Here is a 17,991-nt window from a genome sequence, read left to right on the forward strand (position 1 = left end):
GTATGAGAAATGAGTTAGGGAGTGACCGAAGAGACCATGTAAAGACATGTAAAGACAGTAAAATAGAAGCAGTAGTTCAAAGTTAAGTTCTAAGTTAGGACTGGGCCTAAGTTTGGGCTTCCCTGTGATGATAGCAGCACTTGCACATTTTTCTTTTAGCAACAGCAATCTGCTTTCCATTTGGGAATCCCCTCTCACCCACTGTGTATTCTTTGTGGGACTACACACTAAGTCACCTTGCCTTTTTGTAACCAGCATGAAGATGTGACCCGAGATAAGACACTGGACTCTGTCTGGACTTTGAGCTTTAAAAAAAGTGGGATGCAAGAATAAATACAAGTAGAGGGAAAAATCTTTCTTTTCATTTTTGGTTCAACAAAGGTCTGTTTAGGCTCTTATTTTTCTGATCCTAGTTCTCCTACCTTCTTGGTAATTATTCAACCTTTGAAGGAAGTTTTTTGCTGCTAGAAAAAATGAAAAGTGGCCAAATACTGTGGTATAACACTTTAGGAATGTACTTGGGTTGCTGTTTGTATATTACACCTCAAGCTGCTTTCTGGGGGAAAGTCTGGCTTTTCCTATGGGTACTTGGGGAGCCTGCCTCCAGATTGCCTTTCTCCACTAAATCATTTTGACACACTTGTGCATCACCATCGATTGTGTGGTGTGATATGAATGATTTGTTTCTGTAGTGATGTTTGTGAGTGGCTTATATTTTCTTATAAATTAAATCAGATCCAAGACTCTCTTTATAACAAATTCACTCCTATTCTAACTAACTTGGTTGCAAATAGGCTTTCTTAAGTGGGAGAGAAAAGTCTGGAATGACTGGCAATTAATGGAATTATTCAGAGCCTGGTGTCGGCTGATGGGAATGTGTCATGATAGGAATCTCTCACGTGTATCACTATACGCTGACTGCTTTCCAGAGCATAGTGAAGTCATCAGCTGGGAGATGAGTAATATTACCTTTAGGAATCTAAATTCCATCCTGGACAGAGCTTCCCAGCCTATATAGTCTGATATAGTCTGTGGCTATATCATCAGATAATAGTATCTTAGTTTGTTAAAGAATCACCTATACTGATACGTCCTTTAACATTTTACCCCCATGCTTCTTTTTTTAAGGACACATGAGAAAAACATACTAAGTGCTTACTACATGTGCTGCAAAATATTGCTGAGGACACTGCCTGCCATGTTTTCAAAAAATATATTTTTAATACCTTCTGTGTTTCAGATTCTGTGTTAATCTCTGGGTATACGATGAGAATGAGGACAGACCCAGTTGCTCAACTCATGGACCTTGCATTCTAGAGGTGGAGACACATTAATCAAGCAATCACAAAATTAGATGTATGATTACAAATTAATAATTGGTATGAAGAAAAAACATATACAGTGTCGTGAGTGCTTTGACAATGGACTCTTCAGTCTAGGGAGGACTTTCTGGGAATCTGAAGGATGATTTAACAGCTGAAGGATGAGTGGAAGGCAAGCAGGAATAAGGTCAGAGCAGGGACTCCAATCACACATTTGCTGGATATTTGGGTACCATTATTGTCTCTTTACCTTTCTTCAACTCCTGTATCCAATTTGGACTCTGCATAAGTTGTATTTTTTTACCTTGGAAAATCTATCCAAGGCAGAAAGAGGCTTATCTTTGCTATATTTTGAAAAATGAAATAGTTTATCTTACTTTTTCTAGGAACATTCACTTCCTAGCTTGAATTCAAATCTTTTTTTAATTGATCTGTTTTGTAAATTGTGGTTACTATGACAATAAATTGATTCACTTCAAAAGCTATTAACAGCAGATTGGCTCTTCTGTTTTCTTTGTTGAGAATATTATAATAGGTAAAATGTCAGCAATAACCAAGAAAATTCCAGGGACAGAGAAAAATGGCACAGGAATTTTGCAAGATATGATATGCCTCCTGATGCATTATAGAATTTAATTTATGATGGGTAATTGAGAGATATTAATTCATCCCATGTGAAAAACCAGAAGCACAGGTTTAAGAATAACCTTTCTTTGGTTTTCACCTAATTTCATTCAATACTTCAAATCAATATTTATTGATCTTCTACTATGAGCCAAGAACTGTGCTAAGTACTAAAAATAAAAAGAAGAATAAGACAGACTCTTCATCCAATGATGAAGCTACCAGCCTGAATCGTCATGGGCACAATGGAGAAACATTAAAGTCAGAAAAAAACATGAAGCTGATGCAAGGTATGTTTCCTTTCTTTTATGCAGCATATCATAAAAAAGACAAGAGTACACCTGAGCCAATGACAATGTCTTCAGTGTATTTTCCATTTCCTAAAAACAGTGGATGTGAGATAAATACATTATTCAAACATACTATCTGATGGTAAAAATACCATCACCATGGACACTTAGTACAAAGCCGAGAGGGTCCGTGAATTACATACCCTGAGAAGAGGATATGTCCATGAGTTCCCAACCAAGAACTTTCTGCCTTAGTTAAGAGCTGGCCTGACTTTCGGGCCAGAATGCCTCCACTCACATGTCAGCACTGCCGGTTGACAACCATGTAATTTGGGCGTGCCACCTATTCTGAGTTTCAGTTTCCTCATCTGTAAAATGAGGACAACAATACTAGTATCTAACTTAGGGGGCTATTATGAGAAAAATATTAATATTTATAAAGCTCTTTGAATAATGACTATTAAATAGTAAATACCCATGTATGTATGTGTGTGTGTGTGTGTGTGCCTGTATGTTTGTGGTAAATAAAATGAATATGGCAACTTCAGGCTGAAATGGTTTTTCTTTATCTAAAGGGAAAGGACCAAGATCAGAAATCCAAAGGAAACACCCAGCTCACTTTAGACCTTGACTTTAGGCTTCCTTCACATTCGAATTGTAATGCACTGGAGGATGTTGCATCATGGGACGCAATCCTGGGCCAAAAGTCTGTATGGTCCTTTGCACCTGGTCCTGTGATGGCAGAACCTTTCATCTCATCTTTATTATTATTGTTATTTTTTTACTATGACTCCGGTGTTATCTTCAAATTAAAAAAAAAATTGTTATTAGTTTCATTGTCGAATGACCATTTTTGCTCTTGAACTTCTGCATATACCTTCCTTCTGAGCTCTGATTTGCCTTTCTTGACTGTGGCCATCACCATGGCACCCACAGCAATATTGGAAAGTCTATTCAGCTGTACCTTGATCTCTTTCATCACAATGACATACGGATTTTCAGCTTCTGTCCCATCAGCATAGTGGATCACTGCTCCTAAGGAAGACCAAGGGCAATCGAAATTTACATCACAGGACCCACCATGTCCTGGCTTCAACATTTTTAATGCTGGAAAGGGACAGAAAGGAAATGGATACACAGGACATTGGGATATGAATTTTGACACCCCATCCTCTCTCTTCACATCTTAGTTCTCTAATCCTGAAAGGTTAAAAAAACCTTTAACATGTTCCCACTCTTAAAAATCTCATTTGATCATGCTGGGTTAGAAACTCGTAGTAATTAAGAATAGCAACTACAATTTCTTAAGCACTTACATTGTGCCAATACCATTATAAGCAATTGACATAAATTAACCCCAGTTGTAAGCACATTTTAAAGATGAGGATGCTGAAGCTCAGAGGACTTAAAATACTGCTCACATTCAAATAACTAGTAATCGGCAAATCCTGTATTAGAGTTCAGATCTGCAAAACTGCAGAGTCTGTGTTCTTCCTATTGTCACAAAATTTCTTCAGTCTTCAAGTCACTTCCACTTCATTTCCTACAGGGAAGAAAATAGATTGACTTCATAGCTTATTATCCTCCATCATCTTTCAGTTATTCAGGATCTATTTTCCAATTTCTGAAATATCTTTGCCTCTTATTGATCAATCTCTTTTATACTGTTTACTCTTTATATATTAAATGGCTTTTTAGTAAGTCTCCTGAATCATGAAATGTAGAAGGACTAAAGTTTGAAATCAGTGAGCATTCTTATCCAAAACTTATAACAATTCTAATGTAAGAGAAGCCTACAAATGCCACAGTATTGAGAATGTGAAGTGTTTGAAGGCTGCTACTTCTAGAAGCTTTGTGTTTTCATAAGTTTCCTGTGTAGGATTAGTGTGCCTCCCCATTCTGCTAACTCCCTACCCCACCCTGGTCTTATTTTCCCTTTAATTTGCATAGCAAGTTTTTTCTTAATCAGTAATCAACAGTAGCATGTAGTCTCACCTAGGACATAATATCATGAATTCTGTGTTACTGGAAGCCAAATTAATGAAGTTTTACTGTATCAAATTCCTGCCTTATTTTTTCCATTGTTGCTAGGTTTATTAGTTTTCTTTTGATGAGTATTTACACCTCCTTAACGAAGGAAGATTACTTAACAAATGACCTTCCCAAATGACAGAAATACCAGTATATGTAAAGCAGAGGCCAGTAAACAGCAATGACTCACATTGATCTTAACTTTATCGAAAGCATCATTGTGTTCCTTGGCATGAGGAAAAGTAATACTTTAAGTCTTTCAAATGCAATAATAAGAGGCTGTAGTGCTTTAGGAAATTGGAATCTGGAAGTCATAGGATGGGTCAAGAGACCAGTTCCTCCTCTAAGGAGCCTGGGTAGAAAGAAAAATAGCAGCATTGTGCTAGAGGTCTAATGAGACACCACCACCAGGGGCTCTCCTGCTGAACTCCCATGTAACCTACTGAATGCTTTGAAAAAACCTACTTAGGTAATTCTACAGTTGTGAATTGGCAAATTGGCCGGAGTCCTGAATAGCCTTGAATTTAAGTCTGAAAGGAGGAAAAAAAGGATATTTTATCAGGTCTTGTAAACTTATTTGGTTTTCCTCAGAGTTCAGACCATCCCAAAAACACCCATTTTGACTTTGAATATGTCTTATACAACCTCCATGAGGCCATTGAATTCTTATCTATTTATATGCAGACAAATGTGTGATGTGTGTGTATGTATGTGTGTCTATGGGGGTGGCAGGGTAAATCTTTTCAAGTGCAGAAGTTTAATGTTTCAGCTCATTTTGGGTCCTGCAAAATAACTTAAAATGGTCATACATAAGTGACATAAATTTATTGGCTTGCATTCCTAATTTTTTTTTTTTTCAGAATAAAAAAGCTTTCCAAAAATTACCTGTGGGTCCCAACACTTCTCTCTCCCAATTTTGGTATTGCTTTTTTGTTTATTTTGAGGTTGAGGGTTATCTACGACTTATTGGCAAGCTCCAGTTCAATCAATTTAGAAAGAACTTTTAGGGCTGAGTTATTTTTAAATGCCTGAAAATAAGAGAGCTGTGAATGGAAATCTAATCACAACTTAACCTGTAGTCATGCAAACAGCTATGAAATCAAATGAGTTTCCAACCCTCTTAACCCATTAATGCTTTCTGACTGGCTGTGTTGGCCAAACGTCGTTTTTCAAAGAGCAGGAAAAGGGAAAGGCACATATCTGGATGGGGGTGCGGTGGATAGGAAGGGAGTGGTGCTGCGGATGCAAAGAAGGAAATCTCTAGGATACAACAATTTCCTCATAGACACAAGCATGCAAGCTTACATAAGCATATATCTTCCTGTGTTACACATTGTTCATGGTTTTTTCATGAAGCCTTTCCCTAGTAAATATCAAGCAAAAAACTGTATTGTCCTAGTTCAGCTGCATCTGATTTTGAATACTTGACGTTTTAGATATTCAGCCTCTGCTGTCCTCATGATTGGACTTGCTGAGAAACACAGTTTCACAATTTCTTGGGGTTTTGTGTCCATTTGAAAAATATATAACTTTGGCTGGCTGGCTCTCTGGCAAACCTCTATTATCTTTCCCATTTTGCAGGTTTCCATCACTATTTCCGCTCTCTCTCTCTCTTTTTTTATTTTTTTGCCTTTGACTCTATCTCCATTTCCCTGCCACTTTGCAGGGTACTCTGATCCTTTTCATATGCTCAGCTTAACTTTAATTCTGTTACTATTCTAAGAGCTACATCAACAAACAACCAAAAAAGTATCCAGAAAGGCTACTCTGGGGAAAAAATAGTTGTCTAAAAGTATAAGGATTTGAATTAGTGAACAGCGTGCATGTAAGAAAAGAGGTGCGTATGTTTGTGTGTATGTCTCTCTAACACATATCTAAATGTCTGGTATCAATACAGGTGGTTAACTAACTGATATGTGTTAGTTTTCTTTCTTTTATTTTTGTACTTAGGCCTCTTCAGAAAAGGCAGGCATTCTGTTATGACACACACACCAACTATTGCAAAATAACAATTGAATTAAAATTCTCTACTTCATTAAATTATCAAGGCTCATTTCTAACCTCCTGAGTTGCCACCCCAACTAATCTGAATCTAAACCAACATAACAAACCTGCGTGAATGAGGAAAATCCAGTTTGGCATTCAATGAAAGCCATACTTGACTATTTCATCTCTTGGTAGAAAAGGCAAGCTTGTTAAATGTTGCTTTAGTGCCAAGTGGTAATTACCCCCAAATGATTTCCTAGGGTTGGACCAAGCCGCTTTTATGAACATTTACCTCCAATGTCGGAGTATGAGAGAGAGTAAAAACAGTCTTTCTTTTTCTTACATACACTTTCATAAAGACGAAAAATAAAAGGAAAGCCAAAGTAAACATGTTCTGTTCCTTTCTTTTGTTGGGTGTGGAACCTTGAGTAATGCATCTTTCCCTGTGCATTCTGAAAGAGGCAAACTGGGAACACGGTCTTTTGGTGGAACTTACACAATCTATTTATTATACTTAGTACATGAAGTAGCCGGTTCTTACGCTATTACCCCTGTTTTCAAAAGTCTACCCCAAACTGCAAGAAAGAAAGAATCATGTCTTGGTGTTGAAAAGGTGGCAATTGCATGGAAAAAAACACCCCCCAACTTTTTTGTTTTGTTTTGTTTTGTTTTTTTTACAGGTGTCATCGTTCCTTTACTAAAGATCTTCTTTGCCATTGTATACTTATCTATTATACTCTACCACATCCACACCAAACGGGTGTACATTTGAAAATTGAACGGAAATCGCCTGCCCTAGCATGTGCAGCTCTCGTTTTATTAGTTGGTATACGCAATGCTTAAGGCCTTATGTGGCTCTCCTTTGAGACATGTTATCACAACATTTAATAAACTGGCGGTTGATTCATACTCCAGACTGCATTCTAAAGAATCTCAAAGTCCTTTCAAAATGTTGTGAACAAGCAACAAAGTATTTTTTTGGTAAGTTTTTAACATTTTGTGATAGTTATAAACTGCTTTGTCATTAATATCCATCAAACTAAAGACATTTGGCTGAAAATGAAGAAAAGATTTATGAAATTTAGCTTCAATTCTATTCATGAGACTGAAATAAATGTAGGAATATGAAAAAGACTAATGTCTCTATGTTAAAGAAATCGATTTCCAGGGTGCCAAGTGGAAAAGTGTAATTGAAATTGACCCATTAAATGATTACATTATTTGTGTACCAAATCTAATATATTTCATAAACTATAGAGCTGTTTCAGTAACTACCTGCCAAACTGTATATATTGTTCCTAATTAAATTTTATAAATGTACTTCTAGAAATGTGGAGTTGCAGAATTATCCAAGTAATATGTCTCTACATTTATGAATCCTGTTCCAGAGAATTAAGACAAGGCAGTGCATTTCTAATCTCATGATTATTTCATGACTTGTGAAAGCTATAATAAACAAGATGACAAAATAAATATTCAAGGGAAGGTTCCAAGTTAAATTTCTGAAATATACTTGGAAATACACCTATTTCTTTCTTATTTTACCCCGATTAATCACACTGTAGTAAGCACCTGACCTTTACAAACACATTTAAAGTCTACTCTTGAGTACCTACTAAGGTATGGTAAAATGCCAGGTGCATACATTTTCAAACAACTTTTCCTTTAACCTTGGCCACCTCTAGGTATAACAGTTGTCATTATTCCTTTTGTTCAGTGACAGGTGATGGGCAACTTGTTTATAGTACAAACATTTAATTTTATGGTTGCTTTAAATCTCCCCCCTTTTATTATTAGACTGTGAGTTTCTGAAGGGCAGGAATAGTGCCCTATTCATTTTTGTATTGAAAGAATAAAAGAAAAAATGTATTGTTTTGCAAATAACTTAAAGGTGTGTTCCCCCTTTGATTTTGTTTTGTTTACATTTAATTTTCACTGAAAACAACCAAAAGACTCCAAGATAATTATTTTATTAGGGTATAGTTGACAAAAAATTTGTATATATTTAGTTTCATAATGTGATGTTTTGATATGTGTACACATTGTGAAATGCTTAAATAAAGCTAATTAACATGCATCACCTCATACTTTTTTGTCATGAGATCATTTAAGATCTCAGCAATTTTTAAGTATATAATATATGATTATTAACTATAGTCACCATATTGTACAATAGATCTCTTGAACTTATTTCTCCTAACTGAAATTTTTATCCTTTGATCAACGCCTGTCCTTCCCCCACTTCCTCCTCCCCCAGCCCTTGGTAATTACCATTCTACTCTCTGCATCTATGAATTCGACTTTTTCAGATTTTAGATATATGTGAGATCATGAAATACTTTAAAGACTCTATAATTGTTCTAATTTACCATATATATGGTAAATATATATGTATATTTTACAATCAGGGTAAGAGTAAATTTTTTCACAATGTGCTCTTTGGGAGAAAATATGTTCTCTTTCATATGAGAAGATGATTCTACTGGCCAATCTTATTTTTTAAGAAGTTACTGAGTATAGGCCGGGTGCGGTGGCTCATGCCTGTGATCCCAGCACTTTGGGAGGCCGAGGTGGGCGGATCACGAGGTCAGGAGATCGAGACTGAGACCATCCTGGCTAACACAGTGAAACCCTGTCTCTACTAAAAATGCAAAAAAATTAACCGGGCGTGGTGGCGGGCGCCTGTAGTCCCAGCTACTTGGGAGACTGAGGCAGGAGAATGGTGTGAACCTGGGAGGCAGAGCTTGCAGTGAGCCAAGATCACACCACTGCACTCCAGCCTGGGCAACAGAGCGAGACCCTGTCTCAAAAAAAAAAAAAAAAAAAAGTATAAAGCATGCATACTGCACTATGTTAAGTACATATAGAGATGAATAAGGCAAAGTTCTCAAGGAGTTAAATTGTTAAATTGTGAAATAGGCTGTCAGTCTCCCTGGTGCTTTTTCTCTCTTTGGTCCCTATGGCTTGTTTTTCACCCAGGACTATCTTTCTTGGGGAGAATTAAATACTTCTTGTAAGTCATTTGGACCGAACTCAGAATGAGTGAGATGACACAGGTAGGGGCCTGCTCTAGGAATTCATCTGTCCTCCTGTGGTGGCGATAGAACACAGTGTCTGCAGAACAAAGACAAAGGCAACAAGCAAATCCACAAAGCAGTTGGTTTCCTCTAGGCCGAATGAGTAAGCAACGGGGGGATATTTACAGTAGGGAAATCAGGACCAGGGGACACATCACAATCCAAGAGAGCAGATAAGGCACTGAGATTGACTGGGATCCAGTTCCCAATCCCATCAGAGTCTAGTCCAGAGCAGTGGAAATGGCAAATTTGGTCCCCAGACCTAGTAACTGGTTTGCTAAAAAGTTTTATAAGAAAAGAAGTTAAAAACAGAGAGAGGCCCAGGTATGGATGGGACCAAGGTTGGTGCTCAACTAGTTAAGGGTGATTAGATGACAGCCTTCCCCAAACCATAGCAGCTTCTCATATCCATCTACTCATGATACGGGATTAGTTCCAAAGACAGCGATGGGGTTGAACCTGTGTTACTGGATTAGCTTCCTATGATTTCAATGCTGTATATCAAACCATGCGAAATCTAACAGACTTATGAAAATAAGCACTTACTGCTTGTGAGTTTATGGTTCTGCTAGTCAGGTGGGCTTTGGCTGATTGCATCTGAGCTTATTAGTCTGCAGTCAGCTGGCAGGAGCTGGCTGGGATGGCTAGTCAAGGATGGTCTTGTGTGGCTCGCTGATAGTCAGGGTGATTGGGGTTACTGGGATACACATCTCACATCATCCACCAGCTTAGCTCAGCCTTATTCTTATGGCACTAGATCAGGTTCCAAGAGAACAAGCAGAAGCATGCATGGGTTTTTGAGGCCTAGGCTCAGAACAGGCATGCTGTTGCTTCTCCCTCATTCTACTAGCCCAAGTCATAAGGACAGCTGAGATAGATTCTACCTCATGATAGGAGAAGAAGTAAAGTTGCATTCCAAAGAGGATGGATATAGGGAAGAGTGAGGAATTGTGGCCATTTTGCAATCTACCACATTTGGGGCCCTGAACTTCAACTGTTAGGAAGAAGCAATATGTAGTCTAGAAACTAGGTGGGGCCAGGTGGGTTTCTAGCTCTTCTATTTCCAGCTATAAAAATGCTTTCTCACCTTGTTGATGAGGGATAAGCATATGACTATAGTAACTCTCCCTAGTGCATGAATAACTAGTCAGCTGCTGAACAATCTAGTCCTTGTAAAACAATTTTAATCACAGTACCTTACATGCAGTTTCTTCTTCTGTAAAAGGTGGATAATTGTAATACCTCATACGATTTTCATGAGGATTAAATAAGCTAAGAAAAACACATAGAATGGCATCTTGCATAAAATGGTGATCAGCAGGTGTTAGGTGCTGCCGTTATTGTTTTATCATCATTTTTGTTATTATTATTTGTACTAGTTTACCTAAATAAAATGAGATGGTTGCAGACAATGGAGACTATTAAGGAGTATGGACTTTAAAAACGAAAACAACCTTCTTTCCTTCACATAAGGACAGCTTTGAGGAAGACAATCATTTTGCATCTTTTTTTTTTTTCTCTGGTGAGGGTGATAAATGTGTGCCAACTGGCTATATTTTCTGAGGAACACAGCTTGAAAATCATTGCTCTAAGAGACCAAGGATCACACACTCAAATGCCCATGAGGCCTGACTGGTAACACCAATCAGCAAAGCCAGTAGGGTGTAATTCAGTAGAGAGGTGGATACTGTGGCCAACTGGAGCACCAGCTATACATAAGAAAGCTAATCTCAGATAGAATTGGCCTTGACTGGTGATAGAAGGAAAAAAGAGGCTATTTCTTGTGATCACAACTTTTTCAGAAGGTAATGAGACTGGTTGGAAGAATAGGAAATAAACATGATTCCACTGGGCACGGTGGCTCATGCCTGTAATCCCAGCACTTTGGGAGGCCAAGGTGGATGTATCACTGGAGGACAGGAGTTCAAGACCAGCCTGGCCAACATATAGTGAAACCCCAGCTCTACTAAAAATACAAAAAAAAAAAAAAAAAAAAAAAAATTGCCAGGCATGGTGGTGGACACCTGTAATCCCAGCTACTTGGGAGGCTGAGGCGGGAGAATTGCTTGAACCAGGGAGGCAGAGGTTGCAGTGAGCCGAGATCACATGACTGCACTCCAGCCTGGGCAACAGCAAAACTTTGTCTCAAAAAATAAAAAAGAAAATAAACATGATTCAAGTAGTGAGATTATGGAAGCTCTTGAAATTGAGACGTAGTAGGGAAATTTAGATTTAACGTGGTGATGTTGATTCAGTGGAAAAGACGACTTTTAAAACATTTACCTCCATTTAATAAAAAATAAAAGTAGTATAAACCATGAAAGTATAAATATTGCCAGAAAAATATAAGTATAACCAGGAAAGTATAACTAATGAAAGCTTGAGCTTGCTACTGAAAAGCTGAGGCCAGAGGTAAAGACTATGGATTTGGGGGAATGAATATTCTTTGAAGGCATAAGATTCTGGCCTGAGGTGCTGAGGACCAGTAGTGCTAGGAATTTTGTATGCATGACTATAGGGCTCTTTAGAATTGTGCCATAGTACAGCATCATGCAATAGAATCTAAGTTGTTCTTTGCAATAATGAATGTCAGCAATAGAGAATAAACCTGAGACATGTGCATTTCAGTGTATGTGTGTGGACAGAACTAAAAGGTTTAACATCACCTACAGATATTGCTGGAAATTCTGTGTACAGATTATTGTCCTTATGTGGTACATCTAGCATATATTTCCAGATATTTCTCTGGCTCGAAAGCTTGGTTTTCATTGGGGTGTGTCATCTTCCTCTTGCAAACACAGGAGTACTAATGCACTATGGCTCTATTTTGTGATGATAGTCTCTCCCAGAACCATCATCTACTAATTTTGTTTAAAAATGTAAGCCACATCCTACTTCTCTGATTGGTAGATTTCTTCCCACCTTCCTAATGAATCTCCTTGGAATTCTTCATTTTCCCCTGTAGGTGATGCTCTTGAGTTTATCGTATTCCTTCTCTATTTAGTGGCACTTGGCAGTAGTTCCTGGCAGCACGTTTATATTTTTTTAAATGCCCACCTTTAGCTACAGGAGATACATTTTTTCCCCCTCCAAATGCTGATTCTGCCCATAAAGGTGCTGACCCTTTCTTCATCTATGCCTTCATCAATCCCTGTCTCTAAAGTGCACTGACCATTTTCAGATGCCCGGGTTTACCCTGCTGGGTTTATAGTAGCAGTTCCATAGTCAAGTTACAACTCAGTCTCTTGAACTGACCAAGAATGCAGATTATAGAGAGAGGCTGACTTCAGAGGTGTGTCTTCTTTGTACTCGTTGTATTCCCAGAGAGAGGCATCATTGGTCTGCTGAAGGGGTCAATGCTTTCTTCTGACCTGGAAGCTAAGGTCGAAGTAAACTTCTAAAACTTCACACTGGGACTCCTCCCAAGAACTCTCTCAGCTGAGAAGAATCGGCTCAGATTCTTCCCCAGAAAATAGACTTTGAAGGCAGCTGTGTCAGCTGCTTCAGGAATACTGACCTGTGTTTAGTCTGAGCAGAATTCTGTCATAGGCCAGTAATATTACTTCTATATGCCTCAATTTCTTTCTTCCTAGAATAATGGGTTCACACTAGGTGATTATAAGTGTCTTTCAGCACAAAGACTCTAATCCATGTTAATTGATAGGGAACCATGTTGGGTTCTTGAGTAATATAAATTATTGTGAAGATACATGAGCCACATTGAGCTACTCTTCTTCAAACATAACTTTTAGTAGATCAAAGCCTCATTGCTCTTCCGAACCTTCCCTTCATGTGCCTGCTTGTTCATCGTTCCCATTTTTATAGAGAAAGCAGATGAATAAAGAGCAAGTGGAAAGTGGAAGAAAAATAATAGTCACCCAAATGGGAAAAGCTGGTTTGGTATATCAGTCCATCCCTCCAGATAGACTGTATTAGAAGGTTATGTGAAGACAGAAAAAAGATGTGTTAGATAAACTGAATTTTTAAATAAATTAGGATAAAGAATTCTGACACATCCATTTCAGGAGAGAGACTGTGCTGCTAATGGGATTAGAAATCTGCCAAATTCTTTGATTTTTAACTTTTTATGCATTCATCCTCATGCAAGAAATGGCCTTTCATTCCATCTGGAGAGGACGGACTGATGTCCAAAAGCTCCCTTTCTTTTGGACAGTGCTAAAGTCGGCACTGCCAATGTTTGTCTGCCTGACTCTCCTTTTGTATGCTTTCTTTGCTGAGTGAGTCTTATTAGCTGATATTTTCTTTTTCAGATATGTTTGTTTATTTGAACAGGATGCAGTCCAGTCTTGCTGACTTGCGAGTCATTTTTTGTTTCTTGCATGGCTTCGTCCATCTCTGCTTTGCTCCATTGAAGGTTGATATTACTCTTGATTTCTCAATGGGAAATCTTTTTCCCTTTCCTAATACATGGGAAGTGAAAACGTCACTGAATTCCCAAGTAATAAGAAACACACAGATACTTTCATTTTTATTCTTGGCATGATTTGTACACAATCTTGCATGAAGAAATTGGGATATATTTCAAAGTTATGTTCTATGTCCATAAAGTGTTGTGGGACTTTATTAGAATCACAATCTATGAAGGTCTCTTTTCTCAGCTATTATGACAACAATTTTTAAAAAATTAATAACCAGCCTTTTACCTCTTGCATTACTTATTTAACTTTGCTGTCTGACCATTAGCTCTAGGAGAACATGTATTATATTTATTTTATCTGCAGATCTTTGGGGCATCAAAGTCACAATGCTATACTGTTGAAAACAATATTTAAATATGATCTAACCCAAAGCTCACTCCTCCCCATTACCCTTCCTCTCACTTCCCATCCTACCTCTTGGTAAAATGGCATGCAACTTCCCCAGAAGTATGTATATAGCTACATAGCCTTGTGTTAAAATATTATTTTACTTTCAAATAAACCATTTTACAGTTATTTAATGATAATTTTTGGAATATTTTTTGAAGAAAATGTCATAGCTTGCTTAAGGAACTGTTTCAAATAGCACCCAACACTCTCCATATCTTCTTTAAATCTAAATTGACCTTTATCTGGATCTCTTGTCCCAGTAGAGGATTGACTTGCCATCAGCAAGTCAAAATTTCACTTTGGCAGAAGTCATAAGCTTCCCTGAATTTACCCAGATGATGGTTTGCTATTTTTGTAAGAGAACACTGCCATTTTGCCAAAAGTCTTCTGTCTTGCAGGAATTGGCTGCCAGTACTGATTTCTTGGGCTGCAAATAGGGCAACAGCTGTGCCTTCCATACCAGGCTGTGGATACAAGGTTGCCAAAGAGGCATTGTTCTAAAAACTGAAATACTCTGATAGTTAGCTCAGCCATCCCTGTAAACTTGTGTTTTTATCTCTTGGACTTATGAAAAAATTAGGCTCAAAAATAGACATTATTTGATTTTATGTAACTTTTGTTAAGTCCCTGAAGTTCACTAGTTTGAATTCTAGTTCGTACAATAGGCAATGATGATGTAGTGGAGGGAAAGCAACTCTAAATGAAGAACGAGGAGACCTGGGATTTGGTCCTTCCTCATTGCTGGACCTATTGAGAATTTGGTCTTACCATGTATAAAATGAGGCTGTTGTAAAAGGTGATATTTCACGTCTTTTGGTTCTAAGATTATCTGTGAGCATTTACCTCTGTATTAGGGTTCTCTAAAGGGACAGAGCTAATAGGATATATGTATATATGAAGGGGTGATTATTAGGAGTATTGACTCACACGATCACAAGGTGAAGTCTCACAATAGGCCATCTGCAAGCTGAGGAACAAGGAAGCCAGTCTGAGTCCCCAAACCTCAAAAGTAGGGAAGCCGACAGTGCAGCCTTCAGTCTGTGGCTGAAGGCCCGAGAGCCCCTGGCAAATCACTGGTGTAAGTCCAAGAGTCCAAAAGCTGAAGAACTTGGAGTCTAATGTTCAAGGGCAGGAAGCATCCAGCATGGGAGAAAGATGGAGGCCGGAAGACTCAGCAAGTGTGCCCTTCCATCTTCTCCTGCCCGCTTTATTCTAGCCGTCCTGGCACCTGATTAGATGGTGCCCACCCAGATTGAAGGTGGGTCTGCCTCTCCCAGTCCACTGACTCAAATGTTAGTCACCTTTGGAAACTCCCTCACAGACACACCCAGGAACAACACTTTGCATCCTTCAGTCCAGTCAAGTTGACCCTTGATATTAACCATCACAACCTCTAATCTTAGAAAAGGACAATCTTTCTGATTTGTTTTCTTTGGGCTATGAAATGTTTAGAGTAAGTTTTTGATAAGCCAATAAACATATGCTACAGATTTCCAGGTCTAATGTATTAGATGAAAAGATCAAACATTGTTAGAGGAATTTCCAATCACATTTTAACTTGCCATTCATTCAGACGTTATTTGGACAACAACTGTAAGCTTCCATGTGGGGAATCTTCCACCTGAGGATCTGCCTCCTTGTACGGATGCCTCCGTATTCTCTCTCTCTCTCTCTAATTCCAGTATCTGTTCTCTAGTAATATGGGAAGATACATTCTTAGGGTCCTAATGAACATTCTTGTTACATAATTAACTATTTAGAGGGTCATTTTAGGATTTTATTTAGCAGTTCACAATGAATTTGTGAATTCCATATGAAAACTCAAATTGAGTGTATGTCTTTTACAAAGGAATAGATCCCTCATATTCTTTTGAGTCAAAGTATCTCAAATAGGCTTCCTTGCCTCACTCAACTGTGTGTTTCTGCCTAAAAATGGTGTCATTCCCAAGCCACTTTTACATCCTCAAATTTAAGCAGCAAGGTCATAATCTCTCTCCAGTGCCAGTGGTTGTTCTTTCTAGTTATGTGAATTTTGTTTTAGCACGCAACAGCATAAATCATTTATTTGTTCTGCATGAGAGAAGAAGAAAAGTGTAGAGCTTAAAAAATTCTTTTCAAAAACCCATGAGATATGTTTTTTATTTGATTATATAAGATTTTTTGCTTACTCAAGCTAAAGGAATATGGAAAATAATGATTAGCTCATAGTAAAGCTACTTGAGGGCCTTTTGAAGAGTTAAATTGTGGTATTATTTATAGACAAAAAGGTAATATTTTCTGTGTTTTCTCGCCTCAATTTGTCTTGTTGCTTTAACACATTACATGTTATAATGTAATCTATGAGATAGAAACAATACCAGGAGTCCTAATTAAATTAAAAGTAATTACCAGTTGTACAGATAGGGCTTTCAATTGAGCAGCAGGAAGTTGATATTTTGTCATCCCCAGTTTATCTCCATGCACCGAGCACCATTCTTTGTACCAGTTATTAATGGCATTTTCTCAACGGTCATGAAGAGTGTGGGAAATAGGGAACAAGAAAGAACAAAAGGAAGAGAGGAATTAGAGGAGGCTCGGAGCAAGACAGAGACAGAGAGGAATCTTTCTGATGCTCTTCTTCAACTAAGATCCAGAGAGATTTTTCATACATTGAGGGATCTATTGCTGTCCTTCACTCACCTATGAAAGAAATATTTGCCCTGCCCATATTAGTAGCATATCCTAATTTTTTTCTGACTACAAGCAGAATTTTAAAAAGAGAACCTCACACATTCTGTGCTCAAGGTTTGGTTTATGATGTGACAGATTTTCCATTTTCAGAAGGAAAAAAAATAGTTCCAGCTCCCAACAGGAATTTAATTTGAGAGAGGGAGGGAAATGGCAATATATAAAGATTTCCTACTGTCCAATTTCTTATTCTGCTTTTCAACTGGGCATCTTTTAACAGTTGGAAGCAATGCCATTCTCCCAAGAAGAAACAGTGCAAGCTTTTTAAGAGCATGTACAGAGCGATGTCCGTTTGATTGACCGTTATCTACCTGGCATGCTGCTGCTACAAATATGAGCAATTATTGGGAAAGCAGTCAAATTAAATTTTCATAACTGTAAAACTGCATTTTACCTTAGGGGCACAGCTTCCTGCCTATTTCTACAATCTATTTGCTGTGCTTTATATTAAATCTAAACAAATGAATGTTTACCAACATTAATATTTGAACAGCATGCCAGTCTGTGCCCTCTCTCCCAACAACTTTCTCATCTTTCTAGAAATGTTCTACAGGGAGTTTAACTTTTCTAATATAATGTGGATGTTTCGGATAGGCTTCACTTAATGGGTTCTTTCCTGTCCACCCAAGTATACCTTTGGTTCATTCTTGCCTTTAATAATCAAGCAAAATCAACAAATGGCTTAAGTGAAATCAACATTTTTTTTCTTTTTAGACCATTTTTACCAAGGTTTTAAAGCCTGATGACTTCAACAGGTCCAAGCAATGTAAGGACGACATATGTTGTATGTGGCAGGTGAGACAGTGTGTTCCTTTCCCATACTTATGGCCTGCATTGCTAACTGATTATGGCACAGTGCATCATGGAGAACAGATATTGGCTCTTGGCAGCCATTCGAATTGATTTGAGTTGACACATAAGGTGAAACCGATCTTGCTGTCCCTGGTGTAAATGGTTTTATCTTTGTGTTCTTGCTGCCCTGCATGGCATCTTGCCCTGTCGCTCCATCTTCGGCCCAGCCTCACCTGGGCTTACCCTTCTCTGAATCATATGGGCCTGCTGCTCCCACTTTCACCTGTCCTTCCGATCTAGCTCAAGTCCCATC

General features: G+C 38.1%; 1 long non-coding RNA gene across 1 annotated transcript in view; it reads left to right on the plus strand.

Moving 5' to 3' along the window:
• Nucleotides 1-1,750, plus strand: part of LOC144330544 (uncharacterized) — a 252,050-nt gene extending 250,300 nt beyond the window's left edge. Inside the window, exon 3 of the long non-coding RNA XR_013396842.1 lies at nucleotides 1,241-1,750. This is a non-coding gene — a long non-coding RNA (uncharacterized LOC144330544). The remainder of the gene's footprint in view (nucleotides 1-1,240) is intronic.
• The last annotated feature ends 16,241 nt before the right edge of the window (nucleotides 1,751-17,991 follow it).

This window comes from Macaca mulatta, chromosome 8 (genome assembly GCF_049350105.2).
Source record: "Macaca mulatta isolate MMU2019108-1 chromosome 8, T2T-MMU8v2.0, whole genome shotgun sequence".
NCBI classification, from domain to species: domain Eukaryota; kingdom Metazoa; phylum Chordata; class Mammalia; order Primates; family Cercopithecidae; genus Macaca; species Macaca mulatta.